The sequence below is a fragment of the Dama dama genome, chromosome 31 (genome assembly GCF_033118175.1).
Source record: "Dama dama isolate Ldn47 chromosome 31, ASM3311817v1, whole genome shotgun sequence".
Classification (NCBI taxonomy): Eukaryota; Metazoa; Chordata; class Mammalia; order Artiodactyla; family Cervidae; genus Dama; species Dama dama.
In genome coordinates this window covers 37192388-37217545 of record NC_083711.1, presented here as the reverse complement: position 1 = coordinate 37217545, position 25158 = coordinate 37192388, and the positions used below count along the sequence as shown (strand labels likewise).

The 25158-nt window shown below is 36.0% G+C and overlaps 2 non-coding genes across 2 annotated transcripts; both read right to left on the bottom strand.

Moving 5' to 3' along the window:
• Positions 1-20157: 20157 nt before the first annotated feature.
• On the bottom strand, positions 20158-20229 carry LOC133050270 (small nucleolar RNA U2-30). The gene has a single exon (XR_009691583.1). It is a non-coding gene; the product is annotated as a small nucleolar RNA U2-30 (small nucleolar RNA).
• Positions 20230-20388: 159 nt separating this feature from the next.
• Positions 20389-20468, bottom strand: LOC133050271 (small nucleolar RNA U2-19). Its single transcript, XR_009691584.1, has one exon. It is a non-coding gene; the product is annotated as a small nucleolar RNA U2-19 (small nucleolar RNA).
• Positions 20469-25158: the final 4690 nt, after the last annotated feature.

Sequence of the window (25158 nt, the reverse complement as noted above, 5' to 3'; positions counted from 1 at the left end):
CATCAAACTAAATATTTGTGCAAATACAAGGAAAGAATACACTACACAGGAAGGGCCTGTATTGATGTATTAAAATCCAAGAAACATATTAAAACAATTACATGAAATAATTTATAATCATCATTCAAATACTGGAAATAAGAGTTGGAGTAGCATTTTTAATAGCTCTTATTTATAATATAATATCAAAATAACCATGATTATTGCTTAATGTTTATGTTATTTAGACTTTGTTGCTTACAAGACTATGTTTTAATCTTCTGTTTAAATGGTTGCTTATGTAACAATTACATATTATAATTGATTATTTACCTGGAAAAGGAGTGTGTGGCAGGGGTATAGTTTTTGATGTAGATAAAAATTCAGAATGATACTTTGGTGGTGAGTTTTTTGATATAACTATGAAGGAACATGTATTAACAAAATATATTTTACATATAATCATTAAACAGATATATACTAAATGGTCTTAGACATGCTTTTATATGTCTAGAAGATAGCCGTGAACAAAACAAAGAAATTACTTCTCTCTTAGGGTTTTAATTCTATTTCACAAATTTTTTTTTAAAGCTGTATTTTTTTCCTTAAATATGCAGAATCTCATGGTATTTAATAATTATGAATTACCAATCACTAACTAGAACAGGAAAAAGTGTAGAAATGTTATTTTTTATTGTTAGCATTAACATTAAGAATGGCAATCAAAATTTGCTCTTGTAGAGTCACTCTCATTCATGTTTCTCAAAGAACTATAACATTCTAATTAATTTTACAGCACCCAAGAGAAACAGATAAGTATTATTATTCCAATTTCACAAATGAGGGGATTGTAACATAGAAGCTGAATTCACATTTTCTCTCCATACCTCAATAGCTACTGCAGAGCTTCAGCTCATGTATTGCCATGTACCTCTGTGACAGTTCTTTCATTACTCAAGATAGACACTGTTTGGAAAGTGACACAGAAGAAATCTTTATGAGAACTGCTTTTCTGAACAATATTATATAGCTGATGGGATCTATCCAGAAACTTGTATAGTTAAGGTGGACTGGCGTATGCTCACTTCTTATTCAATCACTAAAAGATCTAAAGACAAATAAACATTTGGTACAGAGAAAAGGAGATCATTTGTCCCAGGCCTCTTGATTCTATAACTTGGGTACTTAGTCACTCAGTCGTGTTCAACTCTTTGCAACCACATGGACTGTAGCCCACCTGGCTTCCCTATTCATGGAATTCTCCATGCAAGAACACTGGATTGGGCAGCCGTTCTCTTCTCGAGGGGATCCTCCCAGTCCAGGGATTGAACCCATGTCTCCGGCACTGCAGGCAGATTCCTTACCATCTGAGCCTCCAGGGAAGCCATTATAACTGGGGAGACCCAAATAAAACATTAAGGACAATTTCTTCAACACAACAGAAACTAACCAAATGAAAGAAAAAGGAGAAAAACTAAAGTTTCTCTTTACAGTAAACCGACAAATTAATTATTGCTGTATCCTAGAGAATGTGTTTGTGCTCAATTACTTCAGAGTAAAGGCTGAGAATGGAAGAATTAATGCTTTTGAATTAGGGTGCTGGAGAAGGCTCTTGAGAGTCCCTTGAATAGCAAAGAGATCAAACCGGTCAATCCTAAAGGAAATCAGTACTGAATATTCATTGGAAGGACTGATGCTGAAGCTTCAATACTTTGGCCACCTGATGCGAAGAGCAGACTCACTGGGGAAAAAAAACAACAAAAAACAAAAAACAACCCTGATGGTGGGAAAGATTGAGGGCAAGAGGAGAAAGAAGCGACAGAGGATGAGATAGATGGATGGCTTCACTGACTCAATGGACATGAGTGTCAGCAAACTCAGGGAGACAGTGAAGGACAGGAATGCCTGGCGTGCTGCAGTTCATGGGTTACAGAGTCAGACATGACTTAGTGACTGAGCTGTTGCAGGAAGGGGGACCCCTTCCAGGGCCCGAAACTGGGCTCTTGTCTAACACTCGGAAATGAATTGTCCGAGGAGACACATGCTGACAAAGCAAGAGGTTTTATTGGGAAAGGGCACCCGGGTGGAGAGCAGTAGGTAAGGGAACCCAGGAGAACTGCTCTGCCGCGTGGCTCGCAGTCTTGGGCTTTATGGTGATGGGATTAGTTTTTCTGGGTGGTCTTTGGCCAATCATTCTAATTCAGAGTCTTTCCTGGTGGCGCACTCATCGCTCAGCCAAGATGGATGCTAGCAAGAGGGATTCTGGGAAGCGGACGGACAGGTAGTGTCTCCTCTTGATCTTTCCCGAACTCTTCCGGCTGGTGGTGGCCTATTAGTTCCGTATTCCTTATCAGGATCTCCTGCCATAAAACAACTCATGCAAATGGTTACTATGGTGCCTAGCCAGGGTGGGCGGTTTCAATCAGTGTGCTTCCCCTAACAGAACTTCATAGTGTAAAAAAAGTAACCAAGTCAGTGAGTAGTCAGAGATTCTAAACCAACTGAAAAAGACAGGAGGCAGTTCAATAGAGGGGGTAAAATGAAACAACTCAAATAATGATGTTAGATTTTCTGAGACCAAACAAATGGGGAGGTGTGGGGAGTAGAGATCAGCAAAATGCAAGAAACTAATAAACATAGTTCTAGAGAGATTTAAGAATGAGGCGGTACAGGAACCTTGGCTGCCAGATTTGGGGAATAGAGCAGTCACTGCTGCTGCTGCTGCTAAGTCGCTTCAGTTGTGTCCGACTCTGTGCGACCCCATAGATGGCAGCCCACCAGGCTCCCCCGTCCCTGGGATTCTCCAGGCAAGAACACTGGAGAGGGTTGCCATTTCCTTCTCCAGTGCATGAAAGTGAAAAGTGAAAGTGAAGTCGCTCAGTCGTGTCCGACTCTTCGCGACCCCATGGACCGCAGCCTACCAGGCTCCTCCATCCATGGGATTTTCCAGGCAAGAGTACTGGAGTCAATTGCCACTGCCTTCTTCAGCCAAGGCCCATATCAGTACCTTAGATAGTCTTTTTCCTTCAATGCAAAATGAAGAACTAGTTGTGTGGTTCAAAGTTCACTGCTTTGGGAATATTTACTTTTAGGGACCCACTGAGTGGATCATTGCAATCACTTTTTAACTGTGTTTATTTCTGTTTTTACCTTCCCTATCTACATACCACATGTGAGCCAGAGCGAACCCTTTGGAACATATAGGGTATCATGACTTAAAACTCCAGAGAAGGTTGCACTCACTCAAAAGGAAGCCAAATTCCTGACATAGTCAAAAGACGATGTGTAACTGGGGCTTTCCTTAACTCTGTGAAGCCTCCTAGCACTATAAAAATTAAATATGCAAGAAAGATTTTATTCAAAACTATTGTAATAGTGAGTGGGAGAGAAATTGAACTTAACTCCACTGAAATAAAGGGCTGGAGAGTTTTTAACAGCTGGGGGGTGGGGAAATCATTGGTCATGTGTTTTTTAATTGGCCTTACAAAAGAAATACAAAATTTCACCTATCCCTCTGGTCATGATAGTTGGTAGTTTTTTTGTTTTTTGTTTTTTTTTTTAAAAACTTGGAGCAATGTGCTCACCAGAGCCAGATTCCTACCCTCCCACAGAGTCTGGGAGATAGGGGTGCTATCTATTTCAATGTTTACATTTCAATGTTTACATTCCCCTGTCCTTGAGGAAGACATTCCCTGGATTGTAAAAATGGCAAGAGACTGGAAGAAGATTTACATATATTTCAAAAAAGAACAGAAAGAATTTACAGTTGTAAATTTTCTAAAATAAATGCTTTTAGAAAAGGGAGGTCATGGATCTAGGGTCAGAAAGAAGCCTGTCCAAAGTTAGTCAAGCTGAGGGAAATGATGAGTCCTTCTTGGTCAGTACCTATTCTTCTATCTTCAGTATTAAAACTTCATCATCCTCCCTGTTCTTTAAATACATTAAGAACATCTTTGTTTTACAATACTTGTACCTGATTCATGCTTTGTCTGAATTTCTTTTCTTTTCTTTTCTTTTTTTTTTTGCCAATTTACTGCATGAATTGTTCTCTTATTTACTTCTGATTTATGCTCACATGTCAACTAACCAGAGAGGCCTTTTCTGACTACCCTATTTAAAACATCAAGCTTTCAAGAGGCTGGCATTCTCTGTATCCTTTGCTGTGATTTACATTCTTCTACATAACAACAGCTGATTCTTCATCTATAGTGTTAGTCACTCAGCTGTGTACAACTCTTTGTGATTCTATGGAATATAGCTGGCCAGGCTCATCTGTCCCTGGAATTCTCCAGGCAAGAATACTAGAGTGGGTTGCCATTTCCTTCTCCAACTTAATCTGTAATTTAAGCACTAAGAACCTAGATGCCTGCCTCCATGCATGCATATTCAGTTATATCTGACTCTTTGCAACCCCATGGATTATAGCCCGCCAGGATCCTCTGTCAATGGCATTCTGCAAGCAAGAATACTGGAGCCTGTTGCCATTGCTTCCTCCTTCAGAGTATCCTCCTGACCTAGAGATTAAACTCACTGTCTCCTTAGTCTCCTGCATTGTTAGGCAAATTCTTTACCACTGTCAAACTTGGGAAGTGCTTAAGAAACAAGATACTTAGGTTGTATTATTTTCTCACATATCCTCAGAACTTAGCATGCCACAGGTGTGCATGGCTCAATAAATTCTTATTGAATAAATGAATTAATATGGCTATTATTAGCATTATTTTGGTTTTCAAAATAAGTAAAATGAGGCATAGACATTATAAACAAAGTACTTAGAGCCATAGAGTCATTAAGTGACATAGTTATCGATTAATTTATATAATCTCTGCCTGACTTCAAATCTGCAAGCTTAGCTACCAACTAAAAAACAATGGATTAGGAGTTGTAGCTTCTGAACAAATTCATTGTAATACATATAACTTAATATGGTAAAGCAGAGTAGCCATTCAGTTTGAATGTGATTTTTGTGTTGTCTCAACAATTTATCCATAGCACCTACCACAGTGCCTTGCCTAAAATGAAAGCTATGCAAACAATAACAAAATGAATGAATAAATCAATGACTGGAGTTATGTCATCTGGATTCTTGTCAATGGTTATGTAAACTGAGATATTTGGCTAATGTTTCTGTTCGATGGTCTTTGTAGTAGTGATGGCTTGCTAGCCACCAAAATTCATACTTCCCTTTTCCATACACTGAGGGGGCTTGTGCTGAAAACTAACTGCCCAGCCACAGAATTTAGAATTTATCTCCCATTCTCCTTGCATCTAGGACACATTCCATTGGTATATGACTGAAAGTTTTATATATATATTATATTATATATATTATATATATATTATATATATATATATATATATATATTATATATATATAAACCTCACTCTGAACTGAGGTTTAAAGAAGCATTGTATCTTTTCCCCATTTCCTTTACCTTTCTACAGGATGAATTTAGAGATCTCCAGGGCCTTAATGAGAGAAAAAATATGTAAACCTAAGTTATCATGTTGAAGAAAGTCACTCACTCACCAGTAACACCTGAACAATTGTTTGAGTGTAAAATAACATTCCATTTGATTTTATTTATTATGGTGGTTCAGTCGCTAAGTTGGTCTGACTCTTGCGACCCCATGGACTATAGCTCGCCAGACTCTTCTGTCCATGGGATTTTCCAGGCAAGAATACTGGAGTGGATTGCCATTTCCTTCTCCAGGGGATCTTCCCGACCCAGGAATCAAACCCAGGAATCGAACCCAGGTCTCTAGCCTTGCAGGCAGATTCTTTACCTACTGAGCTATGACAGCTAGTAATAACTTGAATATTATATAAATACAATTTTCTATACCTCATATCAAATTAGTAATTTTTTAACCTTAAACATAATTTCTCAGGCATGAAACAAAATGAAGTAGTAATGTAGCAATTATTTTCAGTTTTCAGTACTACAGCCTTAATTCCAGTCCTAATTAGCTAAACTTTAACGGCCATATAGTTTCCAAATGGTCTTTATTCAACTATTTTCATCCTTCAAAATATCCTCACCAATAGTATTTCATAGTTATTTTTCAATCATGTATTGATCCTTTTAAATGGGATAGATAGAAATGCTTAAAAAAAAAAAAAAAAGAAATGCTTAAGATCGACTTTCAGTCTTTTCTAAACATAGCTATCTAGAGTTCATCTTCTAGTACTCTGCAGTGTAAATCTTTGACTTCAAACAGATCTTTCACCCACACCTCTTAAAATCAGCTATGATTATTCACCCCATGAAAGCTTTACCATTCCTTCCACTGAAATTCTTTTCATCTGTGCTACCAGTGTTTTAAGATCTATGCAGTAACATATTTTCTTTGAAGACTCCAAAGTACATTCTAATTAATGTTGATTTGATCTATTTATACTTTGGTTCCTATTATTTTATGGCAGGAATGAAAAATGCTTCATTTTTATTCTACCATCTTGAACTTAATCCTGCTTCTATCATTATGACAATCTTTCGAATTGATGTTATAAAAACAGATTCTGAATACAAAAGAGGGGTTCAAGCTGAAACCATCAATTAGAACAGCACGAAAATTGAGATCCATTGGCTCATCTACACTTGTAAGCTTATACCATTTAATTCTATTGAAATGTCTTTCTTATGTATATATAATGGTTCAGGTAATAGTTCAACTATGTTATAATATTATTTTATTAAAAAAGGGGTTTCTATAATAGTGTTAAACAGAGATTTTTTAAAAAAATATTAAAAATGGTCACTATTTTTTCAAAGTCCTCAATATCTAAAAACAAGAAAAAAAGTAAACCCAAGATTTCAAATATTTAAATACATCTAGTGTGCCTGAAACACTGATCAAGAACAAACCAGCCTGGCAGTAGTGGGGTATGATATTTTAGATACTCTGTGCTTTCTGCTCATCAGCGCTGTAAAAAGAAAACATTTGAAGTTTATATTTAGAGATAATATTTGTCAAAAAATTCCATTAAAGTGTCACAATGTAGAAAATGCGTTCCCTTTATTTTGGTTCAGCTGAGTACAAAATTATTAAAAGAGAAGTCAGAGCAGAGAAAAATTATGGTACCAGGGTAATACTTATCTGATTGATTGACTGGTTGGTTGGTTTATGTATTTTAGAAAGCAAGTCAGGTGATCTGTAAATAAATTAAGGCAAAACTCAAACGTTATTATGCTTAAATGTTATGCTAATGGCAACAACAATGTTAAATAAAAATACTTTGCTGGTAAACATAAGAACTGAATAACAAAAAAAAGTACTTTCAAGTGTTTGGGGCAGTTTTTTTTTTTTTTTTTTTTTTTTTTGGTATATACAATATAAAATTAATATAAAGTTACATATTTCCTATCAATGGCATCACAGCAAAACAGTGTTTCTTTCTTCAAAATAGTCCTTGGTAACTAGAAAATATAATTAGCCTATGATTTCTTCCTTAAATTTCTTCAAATTAATTTGTTGGAGCAATTGTAGTAAACTTTGATAAAGGAGTGTAAAATTAAGGATAAGCAATGCATATGACAACCAAGCAATAATAAATTATTCATAATTATAGATAAAGTCTGTTAAATTTTTCAATATTTAATATATTGCTAAAAAATTACAAACACTTCACATTCAAGTAGAAAATAAAATAATTAAAGTTGGTTTATTATGAAAGTTTGAACTTTTTGGTGTAAAACTTTTCAAACTAATATTTAGAATTAAACAAATAACTAGCCTCCATGATTTAAAAAAAAAAAAAAAAAAAAAAAACTACTCAATGGTTGTGATTTTTCTCCTCTAGACATTTACAGAAATGCCAACAACATTTAAAAAGGGTAAAAAAACAATTTATTTAGTGTTTATCTTCTCAAATTCAAGTGTTCTGTCAATTACAACTTAAAACTAATTCAAGACATCTGCATAATGTGTTCTTATCAGTGCTGAGAGAGGAATCAAGGTTGATAAACAGATTCAGGAACAGAGTGACAGGTTAAAAATGAGTATGCTACCAGGTAGCATGCAGAATGCTGGGCTTAAATTGGGAAATTCCAGGAATGCTTTGTTACAAAGGTGAGTATTATAAAACTTTGGCATTAAAACAGTAACTTGCCATAGAATGGTCTGAATTAGGCCTGTCAGTTCAGTTCAGTGCTCAGTCATATCCTTTGTGACCCCATAGACTGTACCATGCCAGGCTTTCCTGACCATCACCAGCTCTCAGAGCTTGCTCAAACTCATGTCCATTGAGTCAGTGATGCCATCCAACTATCTCATTCTCTGCCATCCCTTTCTTCTCCTGTCTTCAATCTTTCCCAGCATCAGGGTCTTTTCCAATGAGTCACCTCTTCCCATCAGGTGGTCAAAATACTGGAATTTCAGCTGCAGCATCAGTCCTTCCAAAGAATATTCAGGACTGATTTCTTTTAGGATTGACTGATTAGATTTCCTTGCAGTCCAAGGGACTCTCAAGAGTCTTCTATAATAAAACAGTTCAAAAGTTTCAATTCTTCTGTGCTCAGCTTTCTTTATTGTCCAAATCTCACATCCATACATGAGTACTGGAAAAACCATAGCTTTGACTAGATGGACCTTTGTTGGCAAAGTAATGTCTCTGCTTATAAATATACTGTCTAGTTTGTCATAGTTTTCTTCCAAGGAGCAAGCGTCTTTTAATTTCATGGCTGCAGTCACCATCCACAGTGATTTTGGAGCCGAAGAAAATAAAATCTGTCACTATTTTCATTGTTTCCCCATCTATTTGCCATGAAGTGATGGGACCAGATCCATGATCTTGGTCTTTCGAATGCTGAGTTTTAAGTCAGCTTCTTCACTCTCCTCTTTCAGTTTCATCAAGAGGCTCTTTAGTTTCTCTTTGATTTCTGCCATAAGGTTGGTGTCATCTGCATATCTGAGGTTATTGATATTTCTCCCAGCAATCTTGATTCTTTCTTGTGCCTCATGCAGCCTGACATTTCACATGATGTACTCTACATATAAGTTAAATAATCAGGGTGAAAATATACAGTCTTGACATACTTGTTTCCCAATTTGGAACCAGTCCACTTTTCCATGTCCGGTCCTAACCTTTGCTTCTTGACTTGAATGCAAATTTCTCAGGAGGCAGGTCAGGTGGTCTGGTATTCCCATCTCTTGAAGCTGTTTCTGTAAGAATGCCGCAGCAAGATGAAGAGAGCGCTAGAGTGTTAAGAGGCTTTATTGGGCAATCGCTCCTGGGCAGAGCTCCCAGGGGCGAGCAGGGGGGGAAGCGGGAGTCTGCAACCTGCGGGAAGGGGGGCGACACTTATATACCCTGGCGGATGCGGAAGTGGCGGGACATTTCCATATATGGTTAGAATCGGGCTCTAGGGTGCTGATTGGACTTTTCGGACTTGTGTCAGTTTTTGATTGGCCGGAGTCTTGGCGCCTTCGCGTCCATCATTCTGCCTGGCAACGGGCTGTTGATTGGTGGATGTCTTATCCGGGACTTTCCGGTGGGGGCTTCTCCTTTAGCATTTTCTGGCTGGCGCTTTCCCGCCTGCGGTCAGCGTGACCTTTCAGTTTCCACAGTTTGTTGTTATCCACACAATCAAAGGCTTTAGTGTAGTCAATGAAGAAGTAGTAGATGTTTATCTGGAATTCTCCTGCTTTTTCTATGATCCAACAGATGTTGGCAATTTGATCTCTGGTTCCTCTGCCTTTTCTAAATCCAACTTGAACATCTGGAAGTTCTCGGTTCACATACTGTTGAAGACTAGCTTGGAGAATTTTGAGCAGTACTTTGCTAGCATGTGCAATGAGTGCAATTGTGCAGTAGTTTGAACATTCTTTGGCATTGCCTTTCTTTGGCAATGGAACGAAAACTGACCTTTTCCATTCCTGTGGCCAGTGCTGAGTTTTCCAAATTTGCTGGCATATAGAGTGCAGCCCTTTAACAACATCATCTTTTAGGATTTGGAATAGCTCATCTGAAATTCCATCACCTCCACTAGCTTTATTTGTAGTGATGTCTTCCCAAGGTTCACTTTACTTTGCACTCCAAGATTTCTGGCTCTAGGTGAGTGATCACACCATCGTGGTTATCTGGGTCATGAAGATCTCTTTTGTATAGCTCTTCGGTGTATCCTTGTCATTTCTTAATACCTTCTGCTTCTGTCAAATGCATACAATTTCTGTCCTTTATTGAGCCCATCTTTGCATGAAATGTTCCCTTGATATCTCTAATTTTCTTGAAGAGATCTCTAGTCTTTCTCATTCTATTGTTTTCCTCTATTTCTTTGCATTGATCGCTGAGGAAGGCTTTCTTATCTCTCCTTACTTTCTTTGGATCTCTGCATTTAGATAGATATATCTTTCCTTTTCTCCTTTGCCTTTTGCTTCTGTTCTTTTCCCTGCTATTTGTAAGGCCGCCTCAGACAACCATTTCCTGTGCAATGTCACAAACCTCACTCCATAGTTCTTCAAGGTCTATCAAATCTAATCCCTTGAATCTATTTGTCACTTCCACTGTATAATCATACGAGATTTCATTTAGGTCATACCTGAATGGCCTAGTGGTTTTCCCTACTTTCTTCAACACTTGCATTGGAGTGTTTGAGTGTCTCCTGCCGAGGCGTGGGTCAGCAGTGGCCTGCTGCGGGGGCAGGGGCTTTAACTGAAGCTGACCTGGGTCACACAGCATGTGGCATAAGCCCTCTTGGAAAAGGTTTCTATTAGGTCCACCATAGAGCTGCCAAGCAGAGGACCCACAAACTGAAGAATGATTATATCAAAGAAATTCTTACACTGTTAAGAAAGTTCTAGGGCCCATAGAATATTTCCCAACCTGGGGATCTGGCAAAGGGACAGAGAACCCCCAGGGAATTTGACTTTGGAAGCCAGTGGTATTTGATTACAGAACTTCCACAGAACTGGGTAAATAAACTCTTGAAGGACACAAAACCTTTTGCACACCAGGAGCCAGGAGAAAGGAACAGTGTCTGCACAAGAGACAGTCAGACTTGCCTGTTAGTGTCCAGGAGTCTTCTGTGGAGACCTGGGTTGCCAATGACCTGCTGCAGGGTTAGGGATACTAAATACAACAGTGGTTGCACCATCCTTTTGAAGGAGGTTGCCATTATCTTCATTACCCCTACCGTAGTTTGGCCTCAGGACAGGGAACACAGCCCCACCCATCAACAGAAACTGGATTAAAGATTTACTGAGCATGGCCCTGTCCATCAGAACAAGACCCAATTTCCCCCACAGTCAGTCTCTCCCATCAGGAAGCTTCCATAAGCCTCTTATCTTTTTTATCCATCAGAGGGCAGACAGAATGAATTAGGCCTGCATCTTGAAATAAAGACATCTTAATGAAAATATTCCTTTGTCACTGGTTTCAAACCGTCATTCACAGGTTAGGAGGAATGGGGTAAACCCTTTAAAAGGTAGCTAAGTCTCTCCAAGAAACTTGGAGATTCCCATTTTTAGCAATTTGCTCTAGTTTCCTGAAGTTGGCAGAGAGTCAGAGCAGCTGGTTTAGGAAGCTGTTGTATAGCCACTTCCCCAGCTTCTGCAACTGCTGAGAACAAACCTGGGCTATATACTTGACCTTTGTGGGGTTCTCTCTCTTGCTCACCTACTTGGCCAGTCACAAACTAATTAACCCTAGCCTCCATTTTAAGTACACAAGGCTTTTCTAGGACTTGAAGGATTAATACCTCTCTGAAAATGCTCTGTATTGAGGAAATACCTCATTAAATCATGAGGGTCAAGCATAATCATGAGAAAATCCATTTGAAAAGATAAAACCATTAGGAATGGGATTCATAGGTAACACCTATCTGAGCATGCCCTAAGTGCAATAATGGACATTTATCTGGAAGCATAGAGATCAGCATACCCATGGACCTTTGTTTTCTGAATTTCATTAGTTCTGGGTTTAGCAGCTACATATCTGGACACCACTATTATGTTTCTGTGCTATGGTTAAGCCCAAGACAGTCAAGGACAGCTAATCTGAGACCAGCATAGATATTACCCTTGCTCTCTACCCTCCTTCCCCCCACCCCCCAACCCCCATTTTCTTTTAGAAGAAAAGAAAGCTTTTCTCCTAAAAAAATAAGGAACAAAACTTCAAGGTTGTCCCTGAAAGCAGGAATTAAGTAAGTGACTCATTCTGCTAGATTTTGTGATTCTTGCACCTACCTTCACAGAAGTTACATAAAATTCATATTACTCAGGAAAACATTCTGTTACTTGCTTTTTTCCCCATTTAACATTCTGCTTAAAAGGTTATGTATGTTGGTTATATAGAGTCTAGTTCACTCCTTTTAAGTCCTCTGTGGTGTTCCACTGCATAAATAAACCACAATTTATATATTGATTTCACTACTGATGGAGACATTTGGATTATTTCAAATTTTTCACCTCCACAAACAATATTTCAGGGCTCATTCCTGTGCATGTTTTCTTCTCAATAGGGGAGAGAATTTCAGTAAGGTATATAATGAAAGTGTAATGGCTATGTCACAGATTATGCCTGTGTTCAGTTATCCTAGGGTGACTGAAACTTCTAACCTAAGTGGTGCTACCACTATACTCTTCAACAGAAATGTATGAGAGTTTTCTTTCTCTGACATCCCACAAATATTTGATGTTGCCAGACTCATTTTTATTTTGCTAACCACCTGAGCATTAAAAGAATCTCATTTTTCAAAATTTGCATTTCCCTACAGGAATGCAAAATGGTTGAGTCTTTTCATGTTTATTGGCCATTGTGTTTTCTTGTTTGCTAATTCCTCTTTATATCCTTTGCACATATTTCCTTTTCAGCTATTTGTCTTTTATTATTGATTTGTAGCAGTTATTTATATCTTCTCAATACTTTTTATTTGTTATAAATTTTGAAAGTATCTTCTTATTGTCTATGGATGGTACTCTTACTTTAAGGTACACTTATTGGTCTTATGGATCACTTTATGTGACATAATTATATTAATAAATATCCTAAGTTTTACTTTGTGTTCTTGTATCCTGTATAGTATTAGAGAATGAAGTGCGTCCCCACAAAATTTATATGTTGAAGCCCTCACCCTCAATGTGAATATATTTAGAGATAGGGCCTTTAGGAGGTAAAGTTTAATGAGCTCAAAAGAATGGCTCAAAAGAATAGTCTGCTCAGGCTGTCATAACAAGCCACAGACTGGGTGGCTTAAACAACAAAACTTTACTTCTTAGAGTTATAAAGGCTTGGAAGTCCAAATTCAAGGTGCTGGTAAGTTAGGTTTCATCCTGAGGCCTCTTCTATTGCGTAACCATGGCCTCCATCTTGACATATGCTATCTTGGTTCCATGTGTGCACAAAGAAAGAGATCGGGCTCTCTAGTGTCTCTTATTATAAGGACACTAATCTATCAGATCAGGATCTTACTCTTATGACTTAATCTATTACCTCCTTAAAGGTCCTCTCCCCAAAAACAGTCAAAATGGAAGTTGGAACTTCAACATATGAATTTTGGGGGACACAAACATTCAGTTCATAACAAGTGGAGCCCTAATCTGACATGACTGGTAGCCTTATAAAAATATGAATGATCTCTCCTGTGTCCTCCCAAAAATGAGGAAAATCCATGTGAGGACAAAGTGACCATTTGCAATCCAGAAAGACAGCTCTCAACAGAAACCAAATCTGCTAAAAGTTGATCTTGAATTTCTAGACTCTAAAACTGTGAGAAAATAATATTCTATTGTTTAAACCACCTAGTCTACAGTATTTTGTTATAGTAGCCCAAGCTGACTAATGCATATAGTGGATTCTTCCTTTCACAAAACTCAGAAAAATATTTGCTTTAATTACTTTTACTGTTTATAAAATCTTGCTTTTCACATGTAGGACATTTGACCAATAACTGACATATATGACATACATACATATGACATATATATATGACATATATGTGCATATACACATATGCAGATAGTTATCTTAAAGATAATTACTGACTATGACTAAATGACACCATCATTGACTTGTAAAGTTTCATCTATCTTGTATAATAATATCATGATATTTATATAAAGTAGGATCTATTTCTACTATATATTTTGTTGCATGGGATGATCTATTCATGTATCAATGCTCCTTTGCCTTAAATGTTATCCTAATAATATTAAGTCTTGATATCTTGTAGGGCAAGAAACTTCAATTCTTGTTATTTCTGTTCTTTGGCTAGTTTGGTTATTTTTAGATTTCTGAAAAATTGCTGCTCCTCAAGCTTTAGTGTCCATGTAAAGCATCTGTGGTCTGGATGATTCCAGTAGATCTGGAATAGGGCCTGAGACTCTGCATTTTCTCTCCAGCTCCTAGATTTTGATAGTGAGCAAGACCATATCAGAAATAGTCTGTCAAATTTCATTTTTTAAGTAGTTGAAAAAGTTGAAATATTGATGTGAATTACATTAATCCAATAAAATAATTTGGTGCAAAATCATTTTGTTTTTAAATATTGATTCCTTTCATAAAGGTATGGGGTACATTTTTTAGATGTTTTTGGTATCCATCAATACTGTGTTTTAATTTTCTTCATAAAGGGACACCCATTATTAGAGCTCTATCCAGATACCAAGTGTTTTATATTGCTTTTGAAAATTATGTTATTTTCCCCTATTGTAATACCATCTGAGCCACAAAGAAGCCCTTGTGGCTTGGATAGTAAAAAATCTGCCTACAATGTGGGAGACACAGATTTGATCCCTGGATTGGGAATATCCCTTGGAAAAGTGCATGACTACCCACTCCAATATTCTTGCCTGGATAATTCCATGGACAAAGGAGCCTGGCAGTGTGCAGTTCATGGGGTCACAAAGAGTCGGACACAACTGAGTAACTACTACTTTCACTTTCATTGTAATATCTAAATAGATAAATTGGTAGAATATATGTTACTCATTTTTGTATGCTGATCTCATATTCATAAACCCCAGTGAACTCTCATTAATTCTAGTAGTGAGATAGCTGAAATTTTATTTCCTTGCAATAACCTTGCTTGTGTTTTTTATTAGAGTTGTGCTGACCACATAGAGTGATTATCTTTTATTTTCTACAAATTCAGGGTTATCTGTTGTAGGCAAATTAGTAAAGGTTGTCTAGATCTAGCATCTTACCTGCCCTGTCCCCTTTGCATAGGAATGAAATTGTTAGAAGATTTTGATTGCTAATATTTTAAAGGTGACAGATTTAGTCATTTCTGTTTTGTTTTGTTTTTTTTACTCAAATTTGTTTGTATATTTTTTTCTGTAGAACAGCTTGTCTCAAAATGTGTTCTAAGAACCCCTGGAGCTTCTGCAGAAATTTTCAGAAGATCTGTGAGGTAAAAAAAATATTTTCACAATTATGCTATAAGTATTGTTTAAGTATTATTTATCTTTTTTCATTCTTTTTATCTCATAAGTTTACAGTAGAATATTTCAAGGTTTCAGAGAGAGAACTGTGATATTTTAGCAGTTCTAATGTGATATTAATCCAAATTTTAAAGATACATAGACAATATTCTCACTACTATTTTTTGTTTTAGAAAATTACAACTACTATTTTGCAAAATACATTATTTATATTTATAAATATGCAATGTGTTTTTTATATTATAAAAGTAATTAATACATGTGCTTTAACAATTCTATTTTATTTTTAAACTGTAAATGTTGATAGAAATTGCTTGCATAAATAAAAGCTCTTTGGAGTCCTCAATAATTTTTAGTGCAGAATTCATAAGACCAATGTGCTTGGTCTTATGACCAAGCATATGAAAACTGCTATTATAGAAAATTATTTATTATGTCTGTAGTTTAAAACTGTATTAGCATAAAGGGGTTCATTATTTATTAATCTTTTTGAAACACTGATGTATTAATAACATTTTTAACTGAGTTTGACTTGAAAAGTTTATCTTCTTAGACTTCAAATAATAACCTTTTAGTTTTATATTTCTTTCTTTTGATGCCTTTTGATTAATTTTCTCCTTTTAATATTTCTTTTTGGTTTTACTTCTGCATTGTTATTCTAGCTTCATGAACACCATACATGCTTACTCTTTCTTTTAAAAGAAATTCCACACAATTTTAAAAGAAATTCCACACAATTCAGTGAGCCAAATTCGTTTTTGACTAGTTATCATTTATACAAAATTCCAAAGGGCTGTATGTTTTTAGAGGAGGATTTTGGTGCTCAGTAAGTTCCATAAATTTTGCGATTGTCAATTTGGTTTTACTGAAGAAAGGCATTTCATTACAACTATTGAGAGTTAAAAAAAAAAAAAAAAAATGAGAGATATTTTAAAGAAATCTTCAGAAAAATGAGATTAGCCAAGTTAAATCTCACCATCTCATCAGAAAAAAGCAAAGAAACAAACTTTTATTGTATCATGACTCTTTTACTAATGAAATCAGCATTGTCATTAACTTTTCTAATAGCATTCAGAAATGTATTTGTGGCTTGCTACATATCTTCAGAGAAGAAAATCACTTTTAGTTTGAAGTCTTCTGTGGTAATTTAGTTCAGTTCAGTCACTCAGTCGGGTCTGACTCTTTGCGACCCCATGAACCGCAGCACGCCAGGCCTCCTTGTCCATCACCAACTCCCGGAGTCCACCCAAACCCATGTCCGTTGAGTCGGTGATGTCATCCAACCATCTCATTCTCTGTCGTCCGCTTCTCCTCCTGCCCACAATCTGTGGTAGACAAGCTTATAAAATGGACTAAACTGATCTTCAACTCCTAGTTTTCCAGGCACTTTGTAAATCTCATCTCCTTGAACGTGACATGGATATAGTGACTCACTTCTAACCAATATAATACAGCAAAGTTGGTGAAATGTCACTTTCATGATTGTTACAAGAGATAGATGACATCTGTCTTGTTAGCCAACTTTCTTGCTGACTTTCATTGAGAAAGTTGCTGTATTGGAGAGGATCCTGAGGTAATGTACTGAGGGAGGTCTTCGTCTAACAGCTGGAAAGAACTGAGGTCCTCCATTTGACAACATCCCTTGAAGAACTAAGTCCTACCAACAATCAAAGCAAGGTTAGGGGTGGCTCTATCCTCATTGGAGACATGAGCTACCTTCCAAGCCTTGGCCAACATTTCACTGCAGCCTTTTGAGAGATCCTGAATTAGAAGACCTTGCTGAGCTGTACCCAGATTTTTGATACACAGAAACTATGAGATGATAAAATGTTGTCATTTTTAGCTACTGAGTTTTTGGGTAATTTGTTACATGTCAATATATACTGAATAGGACTTCCATGACTTTTAACTGAAGCATTACATTGTTTTCTTTCCTTTCTCAGTCTCTTTATTCAGACTGCTAATAGAGCCTTTGTCATATTATATTATCTCCCCAGAACATTCAAGTTGAAATTCTGGAGGGCAAAGATCAATATTCTAAAAGTGTGTCCCTAAATCTAGTGGAGTTTTGATTTGAATTCAGTTCCATTTTCTGTTTGGGAGAGGAGCGATACACAAATCTGTCTAGGTTCTATGTGTATATATCATTGCTATCAATTAGAAGCAAACACAAAATGAATACATATGATGTAATGTTTCATCTCAAAAAATTCATAATATGGGTAATATAATAAACAAGTTTTGTTTAGCTATTCTACTTGACTAGTCCATTGCTGTTCTGTGGTATTTGGGAAATTTTTGCTTTTATTTTTGTATACTAGCTTTATCCTGGTTATTTTTCTGTGTCATTACTTTCTGGGGATGTCTCAAGCTATAGAAGAAAAAAAAAAAAAAAAACATAAAGTTTTTAAAAAATAGTTTCCACCAAGATTTTCACTTTATACATTATTTAAACATTTCCCTTCTGATTTCAATTAGCTGATTGCGGCCTTTTAATTCGTAGTTTTAAAATTGATGGTCCTGTATCTAACAATTTGTGATGAATTTTTCCCCATGACAGAAACTGAAGACTGAAACTACTCCCTGTGGTTTCTTTTATTCATTACTCAATGCTTCTGTCAGTGAATGGTACACAGAGTTGAAATTTTTCTAAGCTAACTTGACTCAGCAGGGTCTGGGGAATCTAGCCACAAGGGATAAAAGGGATAAGGCATGAGATATCATATGCCTATAAGGCAAACACCTGTTTGAATGTCTTTTCTTAACTGACTTTTTGTCAGTTAAAACAATGAAATTCATTTGCATGTGAAACCACAACCTAAGAAGGGAAGAACAGAAAGTCCTGAGAGTTTATTTGATTCTAAATCAATAATACAGGTAAGCCCTGTGGGCTAGGGGAAAAAAAAGAAATGAGATGCCTTAACGAAAGGCCAATTGTTGAGTTGCTTTTTTTTCTTTTTTGGGGATATCTTGGAGATGTTATTTAACCTGTTTCCCTAATGCTATATGAATTAATAAATAAATCTACAAATCTATTGTGCATTCAGTAGAAAATTAGGGGATCACATGATTCCAGGAGATTTGCCCAAAGAACAATTATGGCTTTTCAGCATTAAACATTGTGTGTTTTCTTTGGGCTTTTAATGCCTTTATGTTCAATTTATGTTTTCTGCCACAGGTGGCGGCAGAGTCTCATGGGTCCAGGGTAGTGAGCATGCTGATGTGAGATCCAAATTGATCACCTCAGCTCAAACATTTTTAAAACATATGTTTATTTTTTTTTTTTTTTACTCTTAAACTAGGTTTTCTAAACATGAAAATAATATACAATATGGTGTAAATATTTCATACCGAGTAGCAGATAGTGATAATTAGAAGTTCTTTCACTGTGGCACTAGCAACTTCACAGGACAATTCACAGGATATAACATTTAAACTATTTTCTTAAGTATAGATAATTTCTATCCACAATCTGAGTATTTCAAAAATACAAAAAATATATATATTTAGATACTGCTGAGCAACTTGATTTTTAAAATTAATATTCTTTCACTTATGCTGTAAAATGGCTACTTCTTATTCCATGAAAGTGAAAGTGAAAGTGAAGTTGCTCAGTCGTGTCTGACTCTTTGTGACCCCATGAACTGTAGCCCACCAGCCTCCTCCATCCATGGGAATCTCCAGGCAAGAATACTGGAGTGGGTTGCCATTTCCTTCTCCAGGGGATCTTCCCGACCCAGGGATCGAACCCAGGACTCCCACATTGCAGGCAGATGCTTTAACCTCTGAACCACCAGGGAAGTGCTTATTCCATAGTAGTCCATTAATATATTTAATTAATTACATATTCTTTTAATTTTTTTTTGCCATTTTTCCTTTATTATTTTGCTTATATTTTTGTTTGTTTTTTAGAATTTTCAGGGGTTTTGTGTTTTTGTTTTTACTATTTAAAGGAAAATGCCGTAAGCATCAATTCACTTATGTCTTTGTGCCCATGTTTGAATTTAAAAGTAGAATAAATTTCCCAAAGTTGAACTGCTAGCTCTTATGGAGTTTTTATAGGAGAAAGAGGTTGAATGAATTTTAACTTTAACTAATAATGTTCAAGAATGCTTAATTTTCTCAAAAGATAGTCAATATTGATTATAAATCTTAGCTAATATTATAAACTAAAAATGTATGTCTTATTATTGCTGTTTTAATTTGTATTTTGTAACCGTGAGTGAGGTTGAGAATATTTTCTTGTGTTAACTATTTATATTTATTTTCTTTGAACCAGAAGTTTGAGTTTTATAAGTCACCTTTTACTGTGATAAACAGTCTTACTTCTCAGTGTTTTCTGACAAAAGTAATTTATTTCTCGCTTATATTATAAAAGGATATGGGTTTATATTGATTGTTCTGGGATCAGCTCTGAGAGTAAAATAATTTTGAAACACAGGTTGCAGGCAAGGTCAATAGCTAGAATCTGGAATTCTCATAGATGAGAAGCTGAGCAAGTGGCCCATGTCAAGATGCACTATAACATCTAAAACTGGAAAGATGTGAGAGCATCTAATATGTGACAAAATATACCCTTAAAATTCCAGTGCCAAATTGGGTCACAAGTTAAGAACAATTTCATTTGGGTTTGGGCACATGAAGAGAATATGGAGACAAATATTGTGAACACATAATTCAATCTTTCATTGTGTTCTTTATCAATTTTTCTATTGGCCTATTTTATTACTTATGTATTCATAATATATTTTCATATTGAAGAAATATTATTTTATTATATTTTTTTTCTTTTTATTCTGAGCTCAGATCAAGTGTAGAAACCTTCATAGTTATATAAAGTTCTGCAGTAAAAGCTTTTCATCATTGCTCAGAACTGATCAGCCTTTCATACATGTACACCCACAACCAACTCTCACTTACCCACCAATAAGCCCCTTAATTATCCAGTCACCTTTACACACACACCCCCAAACACACACACACACACACACACACACACACACACCCCTTATTTTAAATTATTCTGCTTCTCAGAACTACAGAGATCATGCATCAGGTACACTGGGTGGTCGTCTGATGCTCAGATTTGGCTACTTTCATCACTGATCCACTTTAGTAAGAGCAGATCTCAGAGAATATTTTATTATATTTTTATAAATATTTTGCTCTTAGTTTTCATATACCTGTGACTTTATATATATACTTTTACATATTACTTTTATGCTATATATAATTATGAAATATAAAGTTTTACTAATATTTACTTGTATGGCCTCATATTATTTCAGAAAGAATATCCTTACTCCTTGACTATGAAAACAACTGAATAATAAATTCCTAGTAAAAATATCCTAAAAGATGATGCTGTTAAAGTGCTGCACTCAATATGCCAGCAAATGTGGAAAACTCAGTAGTGGTCACAGGACTGGAAAAAGTTTTCATTCCAATCGCAAAGAAAGGCAATGCCAAAGAATGTTCAAACTACTGCACAACTGCACTCATTTCACATGCTAGCAAAGTAATGCTCAAAATTCTCCAAGCCAGGCTCCAACAGCATGTGCACTGAGAACTTCCAGATGTTCAAGCCAGATTTAGAAAAGGCAGAGGAACCTGAGAACAAATTGCCAACATCCATTGAATCATAGAAAAAGCAAGAGAATTTCAGAAAAGCATCTACTTCTGCTTTATTGACTACACCAAAGCCTTTGACTGTGTGCATCACAACAAACTATGGAAAGTTCTGAAAAAGATGGGAATATCAGACCACCTTACCTGCCTCCTGAGAAACTAGTATGGAGTTCAAGAAGCAACAGTTAGAATTGGACATGGAACAATGAACTGGTTCCAAATTGGGAAATAAGTATGTCAATGCTGTATATTGTCACCCTGTTTATTTAATGTATATGCAGAGTATATCGTGTGAAATGCCAGGCTGGATGAAGCCAAGCTGGAAAGAAGATTTCTGGGGAAAGTATCAATAACCTTAGATATGCAAATGACACCACCCTTATGACAGAAGGTGAAGATGAACTGAAGAGCCTATTGATGAAAGTAAAAGAAGAGAGTGAAAAAGCTGGCTTAAAACTCAACATTCAAAAAACTAAGATATTGGCAACCAGTTCCATCACTTTATGTCAAATAGATGGGGAAACAATGGAAACAGTGACAGATTTTATTTTCTTGGTCTCCAAAATCACTGCAGATGGTGACCTCAGCCATGAAACTAAAAGATGCTTGCTCCTTGGAAATAAAGCTATGACCAACCTAGACATGATATTAAAAAGCAGAGACATAACTTTGCTGACAGAGGTCCAGTCAAAGATTCTTTGCCATCTAGTCAAAGCCATGGTTTGTCCAGTAGTCATGTATGGATGTGACAGTTGGACTATAAAGAAAGCTGAGCACTGAAGACTTTTGATTTTGAACTGTGGTGTTGGAGAATACTCTTGAGAGTCCCTTGGACTGCAAGGAGATCAAACCAGTCAATCCTCAAGGAATCCTGAATATTCATTGGAAGGACTGATGCTAAATCTGAAGCTCCAATACTTTGGCCACCAGATGCAAAGAACTGACTCAGTGGAAAAGACCCTGATGTTAGGAAAGATTAAACGCAGGAGGAGAAGGGGATGATAGAGGATCAGATGGTTGGATGGCATCACTGACTCTATGCACATGAGTTTGATCAACTTCAAGGAGTTGGTGATGGTCAGGGAAGCCTGGCGTGCTGCAGCCCATAGGGTAGCAAAGAGTTGGACATGAGTGAGTGACTTAACTGAACTGAGCTGATTTCTAACACCACCCTCCACCAAGGCAGTGAGCTACAATATACCTGAAAGGAATCCTGGCAGGCTCTAGATCCAGCCCCATCTCTACCGCCCATCAAGGCAGTAGTTTCTGATGCACCCTGGGAGAAGCATCAGCCCACGCTTACCACCAGTTTGCCGTGTGCCACAACTGCTGAGCCGGCGCTTCAGAGCACACAAACCACAACTGTAGATTCCACGCACCCAACCTAATGAAGTCCACACACCTAGAGCCCAGGCTCTGCATTAAGAGAAGCTATCACAGTAAGAGGCCCATGTATTGCTACTAGAGAAAGCCCACAGGCAGCAACAAAAACCCAATACAGCCAAATAAATAAATAAATATTTTTTTGTTGATGTTAAAAAAAAGAAAGAAAGAAACCTGGGGTAGTAACACTCATATCAGACAAAGTAGATTTCCAAAGCAAAGACTACAACAAAAGACAAAGAATGGCACTACACATTATGAATGAGTCTGTCTGAAAGAGGATATAACATTTATGCATCTAACATAGGAGCACCTAAGTATGTAAAGCAAATATTAACAGACATTAATAGAGAAATTGACAGTAATACAATACAAGATGCTAATATCATATTTACATCCCCAAAAAAATCATCCAGACCAAACATCAATAAGAAAAAAGTATCCTTGAACAACAAAGTGGACCAGATGGACTTAGTAGAGACCTACAAAAAATAACACATCCATAAACAGCAAAATACATATATTTTTCTCAAGTGCACATGGAAAATTCTCCAGGATAAATCACAGCTAGCCACAAAACACATCTCAGTATATTTAAGCAGACTGAAATCATATCAAGCATCGTTTACAATAAAGACATGAAACTAGAAATCAATTCTAGAAAGAAAAAGTGAAAAACAGAAGCATGCAGAGACTAAACAGCATGCTACTAAAATCATCGAGTCAATGAAGAAATCAAAGAAGAAATTTTCTAGAAAGTACTTTGTGATATGTGAAAATATAAACACAACTTTCCAAAATGTATGAGACACAGAAAAATCATTTCTAAGAGGAAAACCTATAGTGTACTGGCTTACCTCAAGAAAAAAGAAAAATCTCAAATAAACTACCTGACTTCACACTTAAGTGAAATAGAAAATGAATCAACAAAGTCCAAAGTTACTAGAAGGGAATAGTATAGATCAGAGCAGAATTAAATAAAATAGAAACCAAAAGAAAGTGAAAAAAGATCAATGAAACTATCAAAGAAACAGTCATAAGAGAAAGTTATAATTAAAGGCCAAAAAATTGGACAACCTGAAAAATCTGAATATTCCAAATCAGAATATTCCAAATATTCCAGATCAGGAAGAAACAGGAAACCTGAACAGACCAACACTACTAATGTATTTAATCATTAATTTAAAAGCTCTCAAGAAACAGAAGTCCAGGACCGGACAACTTCCTCATAAGGAAATTTGATTAAACAGCAAAGTAACAATTAATACCTGTTCTTCTCAAACTGTTCCAAAAAATGGAAGAGGAGGAAACACTTTAAAACTCATTATAAAAGTCCTGCATTACTCTGAAACCATAAACAGAAAATAGACACTAAAATGTAAGAAAGTTACAGGTCAATATCCCTGATGAATTTAGATGCAAAAATTTCAACAAAATATTAATAAACCAAATTCAATAATAAATTAAAAGGATTACACATCATGACAAAGTGGGATTTAGTTCAGGGATGCAAGGATGGTTCAATATCCATAAGAAATCAAAATGACATACCATATTGGATGGCATCACTGACTCAATGGACATGAGTTTGAGTAAACTCAGAGTTGGTGATGGACAGGGAAGCCTGGTGTGCTGCAGTCCATGGGTTCATGAAGAGTCGGACACAACTGAGTGACTGAACTGAACTGAACTGATTAATGAAAGAAGGATAAGACACATGGTCATATCAATAGATGCAAAAAATATTGACAACATTCAACATCAATTTATGATTTAAAATCCTCAGTAAGATGCATATAGGAGGAACATATGGCAGTATAAAAATGCCATTTATGACAAACCCTCAGCTAACATCATATTCAATGATGGAAACTGAAAGCTTTTCCTCCAGTATCAGCAACAAGAGGTACATATTCCCAACTTTTATTTAACAATTTAACATAGTATCAGAAGCTCTAATCACAGCAAGAAGACAATAAAGGGAAATAAAACCTATTCAAATTGTAAAGGAAAAAGTAAAACTGTCACTATTTTCAGATGGCATGTGCTATGTGCAGAAAATCCTAACATCTCTACCAAAGAACTAGAAGCAGTAAATGAATTCTGGAAAGTTGATGGATACAAAATTAATATAACAATATATGTTGCATTTCTATAAATTCATAATGAACTAGTATAAACAAAAATTAAGAAAACAGTACAATTAACAATTATAACAACAAGAATAGAAACCCAAGATTAAACTTAACCAAAGCTGTGAAAAATCTGTACACTGAAAGTTATAAGACACTGATGAAATAATTTGAAAATAACACAAATAATGGAAAGATATACTGTGATCATGAATCAGAAGAATTAATATTGTTAACTGCTTCACAGTGAAGTTCTGTCAAACAGTAAAATAAGAACTACAATCTCTATCAAAATACCCATGACCTTTTTCAAAGAACTAAACAAATAATCCTTACATTTGTATGGAACTGCAAAAGACTCTGAATTACCAAAGCAATTGTGAGAAAAAAGTTAAAAGCTAGGAGTATCATGTTCTTTGATTTTAAACTATACTACAAAGCTATAATAATCAAATACTAATCAAATAATAATATAATAATAAATCAAAACAGTATCATACTGGCACAAAAAGAGATGATGTATAGGTCGGTGGAAAAGATAGACACCACAGAAGTAATCCCCTACATATATGATCAATTGATCTACCACAAAGGAAGTATACATATAGTGGAGAAAAGACAGAATCTTCATAAGTGGTATTGGCAAACTGGACAA